This window comes from Panthera pardus, unplaced genomic scaffold (genome assembly GCF_024362965.1).
Source record: "Panthera pardus isolate Hobbes unplaced genomic scaffold, ASM2436296v1 HiC_scaffold_16, whole genome shotgun sequence".
Lineage (NCBI taxonomy): Eukaryota > Metazoa > Chordata > Mammalia > Carnivora > Felidae > Panthera > Panthera pardus.
In genome coordinates, this window is record NW_026526721.1 from 84129710 (window position 1) to 84136981 (window position 7272).

The following is a 7272-nucleotide window of genomic DNA, read 5'->3' on the forward strand; positions in this document are numbered from 1 at the left end:
TTTAGCATTTCATTTTTCTCTGGCTTCTTTCCTCTTACTAGACTGAATCTGACAATTGTTTGAATCCCCTACAGTCGTCTGAAAGAGACGCACAGGAGGTACGCTAGGTAATCTTTGTTCAATGAATAAGACTTTTCATTAACTTTTGAAGTTAACTCCACAGCACGTGTACACAGGAATGCAAAAGTGTGTGAGTGTATGCACACACAGACCCACATCCACCACATCCTCTCCACACACACACATATGCGGCCCGACAAACACATCCTTTTGAAAAGCAATACGGGCAAATTTGTAACTCAGTGAGCCAAGCCACAAGCCCTGTGGATTTCAAGTGGTTCTTTGCACCAACTTAAATTAATTTTTAAAATGTGCGAGTGAATGGATGCTCTGAAATTGAATATTAAAGCATTCTACAGAAAAGTGCCAAAGAATAGCTACATATATCCATGAACAAATTTCCGACAATAAGGGGGATTTTGAAGTTTTCAGGAGAACATTGTTTCCAATGCCTACTTCAAACACGAAAGCGAAGATGTGCCAAATTCTGAAGTACTCTCCCTGCTTCCATTAATGGGAATTCAATTCTGTCAAGATAATGCTATTCTAATTGCTCACCAAAAATAATGGCCACATCATATTTATTATTAGTCCTTTTGAATTCTAAAGAATCCATTCTGAAACATGAGGTTCATGCTACGGTTCCCAGCACAGACTTGATCAGCACTTTCCTTCTTCAGTTTTGGAGCATTTTCTCTGAGTATGACAAAGATGTACATGGGAAGTATGTCTCCAACGCACCTCTACGAGCTCCGAAAGTTTCCCGAAAGGAGTGTGATGTGAAAAAGCACATAGAACTAAGTGGTTTATTTTTTATTAAAAATAATTTACATACAATACCATGTTAGTTTCGGGTGTACAACATAGTGATTTAATATTTATATACATGATGCTCTGCTCACCACCATAAGCCTAATCACTATACAGAGCTGTTACAATATTATTGACTCTACTCCCTGTGCTGTACATTTTATCTCTCTGTCTTATTTATTTTAGAACTGGAATATTTGTTCCTCTTAACCCTCTTCCCCCTTTCCATCCATCCCCCCTTTCTGGCAACCATCAGTTTTTTCTCTGTATCTATGAGGCCGTTTCTGTTTAGTTTCATTTGTTCATTTGTTTTGTTTTTCAGATTCCAAATAGAAGTAAAATCATATGGTATCTGTCTTTATCAGTCTGACTTACTTCACATAACATGATGTTCTCTAGGTTCAAGTGGCTTGTTGCAAGTGGCAAGATTTCATTCTTTTTTATGGCTGAGTAATATTCCATTATGCGTATAAATATACCACATCTTCTCTAGAGGAAGATTCATCTATTGAGGGACATTTAGGTCACTTCTATATCCTGGCTACTGTAAATAATGCTGCAATGACCATAAAGGCACAGATATCGTTTCAAATTAGCGTTTTCGTTTGTGTTATCTGGAGGTGAAATTGCTGGATCACATGGTGGTTGTATTTTTTATTTTAACACAGTTTTTTGTAACTTAATACCGGTAGTGCACCAATTTACATTCCCACCAAAAGTGCATGAGGGCTCCCTTTCCTTCACATCATCACCAACATTTGCTGTTTCTTGTTTTTTTGATAATAGCCATTCTGACAGGTGTGAGGTGATATCTCATTGTGGCTTTGAATTGCATTTCCCTGATGGTGAGTGATGTTGAGCACCTTTTTGCATTACCTTTATGTCTTCTCTGAAAAATGTCTATTCAGATCCTCTGCTGATACTTTAATCAGATTTTTTGTTTGCTATTGAGTTATATGAATTCTTCATATATTTTGGATGTTACCCTCTTATTGGATATATCATTCATGAATGTCTTCTCCCATTCAGTAGGTTACCTTGTCATTTTGTTGATGGTTTTCTTCCCCGTGCAGAAGCTTTTCAGTTTGATGTAGTCCTGATTGTTCATTTTTGCTTTTGTTGCCCTTGCCTGAGGAGGAAGATCCAAAAAAAATATCCCTTAGACAGATGTCAAAGAGCTTATTGCCTGAATCACTGAATTTTACTCCTGAGGCCAATATTGCATTGCATGTTAACTAACTAGAATTTAAATTTAGACCTTTTAAGAACTTATGCCTATGTTTTCTTCTAAGAGTTTTAGGGGTTCAGTTCTTAATATTTAAGTCTTTAATCCCCTTTGCATATGGTGTAAGAAATTACATTCTTTTTCATGTTGCTGTCCAGTTTTCCCAACACCATTTGTTGAAGAGACTGTCTTTTCCCCCATTGAATATTCTTGCCTCCTGTGTTGTAGATTAATTTGACCATATAAGTGTGGGTTTATTTCTGGACTCTCTATTCTGTTCCATTGATCAATGTGTCTGTTTTCGCCTCAGTACCATGCTGTTTTGATTGCTACAGCTTTGTAGCATAGTTTGAAATCCAGGAGCGTAACACTTCCAGCTTTGGTCTTTTTCAAGATTGCTTTGGCTATATGGGGTATTTGGGGATTCCATACAAATTTTAGGATTATTTGTTCTAGTTCTGTGAAAAATGCCCTTGGTATTTTGCTAAGGATCACATTGAATCTTTATGTTACTTCGGATAGTATGGTTTTAACAATGTTAATTCATCTAATCCACAGACACGGTTTTAAAGAAAAAAAAAGCAAAGACCACTAGCTTTTCAACTTAAATCTAGCTTCATCACTTAACAAGCTCTGTGACCTTAGGAAAGTTGTTAACTTCTTGGTTTTATTCCTTCAGTGGTAAAATATGGGGAAAAATACCCATCTCCCATGGTTATTAAGCATTTTAACTGAGATGATAAACAGAAAGTGGTGCATAGTTGAAACAGCTAGAACACAGAACTTTGGTCTGCAAAAAAAATGGATAATTAAAGAACAAAAGGTAGTTTATAAGAAAGAGCCTTGCCTTCTTTGGAGAAGCCTAATGCTGCCTGCTGTAGGTGCTGTGTCCAAGGCTAAGAGCTGCAGTGACCACTTACCTCTCTAATCCCCCTTTAGTCTGGGAGTAACCAAGAGATGAAAGGTCTGACAATGCCACATGTGACCATTTACCAGTGGTAAAGACATATGGTCTGCTCAGGAAGATCCCCTTCTAAGAAAGGCATTTGCCAGGTTTCCAGGAGCCAGAATTCCCACATCAATGATGCCCTTGCTATGGGTTAGAGACACAACTATACCCTTACTATCTCAACCATTCTCACAATATTCTGTCAACCTCCATTACCTGTGTTTATCCAGTGCCTAGTATTATGCCCGGCACAGAACAGACCTTCACTAAAGAGGAAGAATCTAATGAGAGAAGGAAGTGAAGAAACAAATGGATGAGCTCTCCTAGTCTTCTCTTTATGTCATTCTCTATGTTTAGTACTTCACCAATCCTTCCTGCTTTATTCAGGTCATCCATTTGGCATTTACTTATCCCTCAGCAATACTCACCTCCTCAAGGAAGACTTCCATGATCTATCATACCCCCATTCCCAGCCTAATGAGAATCCACTGCTCGATTCTTCCTTGCAGCTCAAAGAGTATGGTGTTTGGATAATGCTTGCGCACTTGAGCTGTCCCGTGTTTTTATTTATTATCTCCCCATTAAACCCTACGAGGGAAGGAATTGTCTTCAGCATCTTGAAAAATGTTTTTTTAATGAGTTTTTGGTTTATTTAGGTAAGGGCCTAAAATACTATGAGCTTTATTTATACAAAGTAAAACTAAACAGTAGTCCTGCCCTCAGAATGCTTAGTTAGTAGGGAAGGTGAGATCTATAGCTGTAAAGTAGAAAGCAAAGAGCACTGAAACACTGATATGGATGAAGATAGCAGGAAGAGAAGGGTCAGTTACATCTTCCAGATGGCATAATGAGGGCATATTGCCGGAGGAGGCACCGCTGAAGTCAGGTCAGGAAATATGGTAGGAAAGGCACTCCTGGTGGAAGAGAAAATATGTGCCAAGGCACGGAGAAGGCTCATGACAAACAGTTAGATCCCACTTTACAGTTTCAAAGGGCCTTTCCTTCTCTTATTGGTTCTGCACAACAGCTGGGTGTTGAGGACAAGGCAACGGTTACCTGACTGCTTCCACAAAAGGTGCAGAAGGCTACGGGACTCACCTAGAGTAGCAATTGAACTAGGACATGATGTGACTGTTAGCAGAGCTGAAGCCTCACTCTGGGTCCACAGTGAAAACTCCCTCTTTGGAAAAAGCAATGACCCCCGTGGAAATCAGGCAGTCCTTGCTTATTGGTGACCAGTGGCTTGGAAGGGGGGCAAATAAATGATGCACCTCTTGCTACCTGGAGGGCAACAATCCAAGAGGCTTGTGGGTTCCTGGAAGGACCTGAGGACCCTGGGTGTTAGGGGTGAAAACTGATCACAAACACTCCTCTGGGCCATCTCTAAACAACGGAGGACCATGTGAGGCAGGTGACATGCCCGGGTGTGGGGGGAAGGCCTCCTAATAATAATGAGCAGTAGCACTAGTGAGCCCTCACTCTGGGCTGGGCACTGTGCTCTTTGTCTTACATGGATGATCTCATCTGATTCTCACAATAAACCTAGCAGGTAAGTTTCCATCCCTCCTTTACAGATTGGAGAAACTGAGGCTCGGAAAAGTGAGGAAACATTTCCTAAGTACACAGCTGGGACGGGGTGGAGTCCAGATCCAGATACAGGGCTCTTAATTATGTGTGCCATGAACCCCTTTGGCCATCTGGGGAGGCCCATGGACCACTTTCCCAGAAAAAATGCCTTTAAATGTATATTATAAAATATGTAGGTTTCAAAGACCAATTGTGTTAAAATTTAAAAATATTTTAAAATATTAAAAAGCAAAATTTTATGTAGTAAGATATGGGCTTCCTTGCCAATGGATTAAAGGATAAGAGCTGGTAGCAGGTCATGATTTAGAAATCATGATAAGTGTAAACAACATTTTGAGATAAGAACAATAACTGTGATGAGATATGAAAATATCTGTGACTTCACCTGATTTCGCCAAGTCATAGGTACCACGAATGCTACTGTTGTTCCATCCAAAACAGAAGAAAATGCTACACTTCAGTTAAAAGTTAGTGGAAATTAAAATGTGTTGTTTCCAGGGGCACCTGGGTGGCTCAGTCGGATGAGCATCTGGCTTCGGCTCAGGTCATGATCTCACATTTGGTGTGTTTGGACCCCACATCGGTCTCACTGCAGTCAGCTCAGAACCCTCTTCGGATCCTCTGTCCCTCTCTCTCTCTCTGCCCCTCCACCGTCGGCACGCTCTCTCTAAAAAATAAACAAACATTTAAAAAAAATGTGCTGTTTCCATTCAAGTTTACAAGCCTCCTGAATTCTCTTTAGTTAGGAACTCCTGGGCCAGGCTATACTGTCTTCTTGTGCCCAGGACCTTGACTGGAAGGGTCCTTGAAGCTCCATTGCAGCCCTGATTGGTGGGGCAAGGGTTTTAAAACACCTCCTGGGAAGGAGTGATGCCTAGGGTGTAGCAGGGCCACTCTCTTGGTGGGGGTGGGGGTGGGGGTGGGGGCGAGAAATGCACAGATGGGCTGACAGGGCCAAACTGGATCTAAGGGCTGAAAAGGTAAATACAGGAGAGTGATGGGGCAGAAGGAAAAGGGGCTCCCAGTGATGGCTTGATGCATGGTGCATGGTTAGGGAGAGGAGGGCAATGCACCATGCATCATTGTGGCACCATTGTGCCATTGTGGCATCTGGCACCATTGTGCCAGAATCCTGCACATCATTAGTATCTGGTGCCCAGAAAAGAGAGGACTGAGGGCAGAGGTGGTAGAGAGCAAGGGAGAAGTGAATGGCAAGGATACCGTCCTTTTCCTCCCCTGGAGGTAACATGAAAGAACAGGGAATATAGGGGCACCTGGGTGGCTCAGTCGGTTGGGCGACCGACTTCGGCTCGGGTCATGATCTCACAGCCCGTGAGCTCGAGCCCCGCATCGGACTCTGAGCTGACAGCTCGGAGCCTGGAGCCTGTTTCAGATTCTGTGTCTCCCTCTCTCTCTGCCCCTCCCCCGTTCATGCTCTGTCTCTCTATGTCTCAAAAATAAATAAACGTCAAATAAAAAAAATTAAAAAAAAAAAAAAAAGAACAGGGAATATGGAGCAAGATCAAGTTGGCCAAATCCTGTGTCCTCACTTTCCGGTTCTATGGCTTTTAGGTAAATCGAATTCCCTCTTGGGGCCCACATTTCCTGAGTGTCAGGAAGGAACCAAAACATTAAACTCTCAGTCCATTTGAAGGATTGACTCACTGATTGGCACTGGGCAGAGTTCCTGGCACGTGGCTGCTGTCTGATAAAATTAGGTTGAACTATATGAGATGGCTGTTTTTGTAGGTCAAAAAGTAGTTGAATATGGATAGTTTTATGTGGTTCCGATTATAGTTCCTGGCAAGCAGGGGAGCTGATGTGAGCATACCCAGCTCCCTTTGGTGGATTCATTTTTAATATGGGATTAAGAGAATCCAATCACCTATGTTCCCACTCTACCTCCTTTGGGGAGGGGTATTATTAAGAACTTCCTTCTGCACCTTCATCCCATGATACAGAGTAAATTCTGTAAAGGAATGTTTATGGCAGCATTCTCCATGGTATTCCAGGGAGTGATAAATCACAAATCACAGATGGCATAAGAGGAGTCCTGTGACCTGTCAGTGGATGAATAAGAGGAGGAAGAAGGACTTTACCGTCTTTAGACTATTTTTTTGGTATGAGTTCTAAAAAAACCTAGAGCAGTGAATTGAAAAACCCTGCTGTCTGGATCTGAGTTTAACCCTTGCTTCATACTTAACACTTAATTGCCTGTATGACTTGGGCCCATCACAGTCACCTTGACCCTCAATCTTCTCATCTGTAAGAAGAGAATATTAGACTAGATCATCTCCAAGATCCCATCCATGAGTAACCTTTTAAAAAAAAACAATTTTTAAGGTTTATTTATTATTTATTTTGAAAGAGAGACAGCATGAGATAGGGAGGGGCAGAGAGACAGGGAGAAAGACAATCCCACTGACAGTGCAGAGCCCTACACGGAGCTTGAACCCATGACAATGAGATCATGACCTGACACGAAACCAAGATTTGGACACTTAACCGACTAAACCACCCAGGTCCCCCCATCCATGAGTACCCTTGACCATCAGGCTCTGGTTTGCTCCTCAGCTCTGTACTGGGAAGCCACAAGTTCATTCTGGATCTGGTTAGCCATCAGCTCGGCAGTATAACTATA

At 41.8% G+C, this 7272-nt stretch overlaps 1 long non-coding RNA gene across 1 annotated transcript; it reads right to left on the reverse strand.

Annotated features, from left to right (window-relative positions):
• Positions 1–851: 851 nt before the first annotated feature.
• LOC128777414 (uncharacterized) lies at positions 852–5266 on the reverse strand. Its single transcript, XR_008422678.1, has 2 exons — positions 5017–5266; positions 852–1999 (listed from the first exon to the last, which is right to left on the reverse strand). It is a non-coding gene; the product is annotated as an uncharacterized LOC128777414 (long non-coding RNA).
• Between the last annotated feature and the right edge of the window lie 2006 nt (positions 5267–7272).